Below are 4471 nucleotides of genomic sequence, written 5' to 3' on the forward strand. Positions count from 1 at the left end.
ATATATATACTACTCCTGCTTCCAATATATTTATATATTATGCCACCAAAGCTCTTTTATGTCTAATTTAATAGCGTGAAAAGTAATTGGTGCCACACTGTGCTGGGTTTTTTTTTTGTCTTTTTTTTTGTTGTTAGAACTCAAAAAAATGTTATCAGAGAATATTTGTAGTCAATTCTTTCATAATCTAATCAAAGAATATTAAAACTTGAAAAATAATTAGTAGGCATCTAGTTATTCAAATGTTTTAATTTTGTTTTTGTTTCATGCCATTGAGTTGCCTGAGACTCATAGCAACCCTATGTATAATAGCTCTCAACTCTACCATATCATGAGCCAGTATTACTGATTCCAATACACCTAGTCCCACTACTCCAGTTATCATGTCAAATCCATCTCATCCAGGGTCTTTCTCTCCTTCATTGTCCTTCCACCCTTCGAAGCATGATACTCTTCTCCAAGAACTGGTCCCTCCTGGCCACGTGCTCAAAGTACGGGAGACTGAGCTTCAAAAACCTTGGCTCCAAGAGAAATTTGGTTTCATCATGATGGATGGTGAAGAGACTGAGATTGTTCATAGTTTTAGTTTGCTTGGGTCCCCAATAAACACTCTTGGCACTAGCAGCCAGGAAATTAAAATACATATATCAATGGGAAAGTCTGTGGTTAGAGACCTCTCTAAAGTACTGAAAAGCAGTGATGTCAGTCTGGAGACTAAGGTGTGCTTGATACATGCCATGGTTTTTGCAATCACTTGCTATGCATCAGAGAGCTGGAAAATTACCAGGGATGACAGAAGGAGAATTGATACCTTTGAGCTGTATTGGAGAAGAGTATTGAATATACTCTGGACTGCTAAGAGAATGAACAGGTTTGTCTTGGAGAGGGTGAAGCCAGGCTGCTCCTTGGAGGCAGGAATTCTGAATCTTTGTCTGACATACTTTGGACATGTTGCAAGGAGGGACCAGTCCTTGGAGAAAGACATCATGCTTAGAAGGGTGGAGGGACAGCACAGGAAAGGAAGACCCTCGATGAGATGGATTGATTCAGTAACTGGACTAAGGGGGCTAAGTGTGTCAGAGACATAGGGATTGGTACAGGATAGAGTAGGGTTTAGAGCTGTTGTGCACAGGGTTGCTATGAGTCTCAAACGACTTGACGGCCCATAACAACAACATAGACCTATTTGTTCTCTTGGCTATCCATGATGTGTTCAATACTCTTCTTCAGCACTACAACTCAAAGACATGAATTATTTTTTGTTTTAATCCTTAATCATTGCCCAGTTCTCTAATGTATATCATGTAATTGTGAAGACTGTTACCTGGATCAGGCACATCTTACTCATTAGACTGATGTCATTGTTCCTCAGTACTCTTAAGAGGCCTCTGACAGCTGATTTCCCCAATGCAATTCACCTTTTGATTCCTGACTGCTGATGTCAAGAATGTTGATTATGAAGCTGAGCAAGCTGAAATTGTTAGGCTCAATCTTTTCTCTGTTTATCACGGTACTTCCAGTTGGCCAAGTGGTGAGAATGTAATGTCTTCAATCCAAGTTAAAGCCTACAGTTTTTGACCTTCTGCAGCAAATACTTCAGGTCCTCAATAGTTTCAGCAAACAAGGTTGTGCTCTCTGCATAATGCAGGTTGTTGATGATTCTCCCTCCAATCCTGATGCTACACCTCTTCTTAAAGCCTAACCTCCCAAATGATCTATTTCAAATATAATTTTAAAAGGTGTGGTGACAAGATACATCCCTGACACACTCCTTTCCTGATTTTGAACCATCCAGCGTTTGCTTGTTCAGTTTTGATGACTGTTTTTCTCATGAGCACAATCAAGTGTTCTGAAATTCACATTTTTCTCAAGGTTAGCCATAATTTGTTGTGAAACACAAAGCTGAATGCCTTTGCACAGTCAATGAAATATAGATAGACATTCCTCTGGTGCTCTTTGTTTTCAGGCAAGATACATCTGACATGGTGATAATGTCTCTAGTTTCATGGCTTCTTCTAAAATTCATCTTATATTTCTATTAGTTCTTTATTAATGTACTGTTATAGTTGTTTTTGGATAATCTTCAACAAGATTTTGCTTGTGTGTGATATTAGTGATGTTGTGGCTGTTGATTGTCTTAGAATCGAGCACGACTCATAGCGACCCCATGAACAAAAAGGCCTGAAGCTCCTCTACAACTATCAAAATTTTTCAAAGGTCATAGTTTCCAGAGGCATGTTATTTAGGAAGTGGATGCCACTCCTGCTTCCAAACCTGTCATAGAACGTTATCGTTGTTATGTGCCATTCAGTTGCCTGCGATGTGTAGCGACCCTATGTACAATAGCTCTGACCCCATACCTGTCCTGAGCCAGTCTCACTAATTTCAACACACCAACCTTCACTGTCCCAGTTACTGTATCAATCCATCTCATCCGGGGTCTTCCTCTGCCATTGTCCGCCACCCTTCCAAGCATGATGTCCTTCTCCAAGGACATATCTCTCCTGGCCATGTGCCCAAAGTAAGTGAGACGGAGCTTCAAAATCCTAGCCTTCAAAAGAAACTTGATTTCACCCTCTCCAAGACAGACCCATTTGTTTTCTTGGCAGTCTATGGTATGTTCAAGACTATTCTCCAGCACCACAACTTGAAGGCATTGATTCTTCTGTCATTCCTAGTAATTTCCCAACTTTCTGAAGCATAACAAGTAACTGAGAAAATCATGGCCTGGATTAGGCACACCTTTGTATCTAGACTGACATCGTTGCTCTTCAGCACTCTAGAGAAGTGCGTGGCAGCAGATTTTCCCAATGCAGTTTGTCTTTTGATTTCCTGACAGCTGGTGTTAAGTGTGTTGATTGTGGATCTGAGCAAGCTGTAATTGCTAACAACTCCAATCTCTTCTCCAACTATTATGGTGCTGCCCATTGGCCCAGTGGTGAGACTCATTGTCTTCTTGATGTTGAGCTTTTATCCGTTTTGAAGACTACAATCTTTAACCTTTTGCAGTAAACACTTCAGGTCTTCTTCAGTTTCCACAAGATTGTGCCATCTTGCTATGGTTGTTAATGAGTCCTCCTCCAATCTTGATGCCACACTCCTCCTCATAAAGCCCGCCTCCCAAATGATCTATTCCACATATAGTTTCAAAAGATATGAAAACAGAATGCTTCCCTCACTCACTCGTTCCCTGATTTTGAACCATGAAATGTTTCTTTGCTCTGTTCTGAGGACTGCTTCTTGGTCCAAGAATAGATATCATTCAGTAATTTTCATATTCTGTCAGATGAACTTATTTGGGGGGAGGGAAAAGATATGAATCTCATCCAGTCAGTTTGCTCAGGTAGTTTTCCTCCAGATTTCCTGGAATTACATGATAAGCATATCCAGGGAGTATTTGTTTGTTGAAATATGTCAATATGACACCAATTCCTTCAGAGCCACTTGAACTTCCTCCGTCCTCACCATTGCCTCTTAATCACATGTTTCATGAAACTCTTTTGCATAGCCAATTCTTTTTGGTACAGTGGCTCTGTGTGTACTCCTTCTATCTTCTTCTAATGCTCCTTGGGTCATTTACTATTCTGCCCATAACATCCATAAGTATTGCAACTCAAGGCTTGAATTTGTTCTTAAGTTTCTTCAGCTTAAGAAATGCCAAGTTAGTTTGGCCCTTTAATTTTCTTACTCCAGTTCTTTGCACATTTCATGATAATACTTTGCTTTGTCTCCCAAACTGCCCTTTGAAATCCTCTGTTCGGCTCCTTCACTTCTTAATTTCTTCCCCATGTTTTAAATTCTCGGCACTCTGGTGCAATATGCAGAGTCTCTTCTGACATTCACCTTAGTCTTTACTCCCTCCTCTGTCTTTATAATGTCTTTTTGCATTCTTCATGGATGATATTCCTGATATCCTCCCACAGCTCATCAGGTCTTCCGTCATTAGTGTTCAAGGCCTCAAACCTATTTCTGAGATGGTTTTTTGAAATTCAGGTTGCAAATTTTGGTTGCTGTGGATTTGATTTAACTTTCTTTAGCTTCAGTTTGAACTTTAAATCTAAATTTAAAAAGTATGGAGACAGGATGCATGCCTGATGCACACTTTTCCTGATTTTGAACCAGGCAGTGTTTCCCTGCTCTGTTCTGAGGACTGCTTCCTGGTCCAAATACAGGTTTAGCATGAGCACTATCAAGTGTTTTGGGATTCCCGTTCTTCTCAATGTTAGTGACAATTTGATGTGACCCACAGAATCAAATGAAACACAGATTAGCATTCCTGTGATATGCTTTGCTTTTAGCTGAGAACCATCTGACGATGATAATGTCTCCAGTACCATGGTGTCTTCTACAGTCAGTTGGTATTTTTTTTTCTTAGTCAAATTTTTTTTTTTAAATTTCGGTTGTTTATTTTTCATGTCAATGAACATCTACAGAGATTTTGGGATTCCATTCATTCATTGTTGCACCCTTC

The sequence above is a fragment of the Elephantulus edwardii genome, unplaced genomic scaffold (genome assembly GCF_000299155.1).
Source record: "Elephantulus edwardii isolate Elephantulus edwardi_28Jun2011 unplaced genomic scaffold, EleEdw1.0 scaffold00110, whole genome shotgun sequence".
Taxonomy (NCBI): domain Eukaryota; kingdom Metazoa; phylum Chordata; class Mammalia; order Macroscelidea; family Macroscelididae; genus Elephantulus; species Elephantulus edwardii.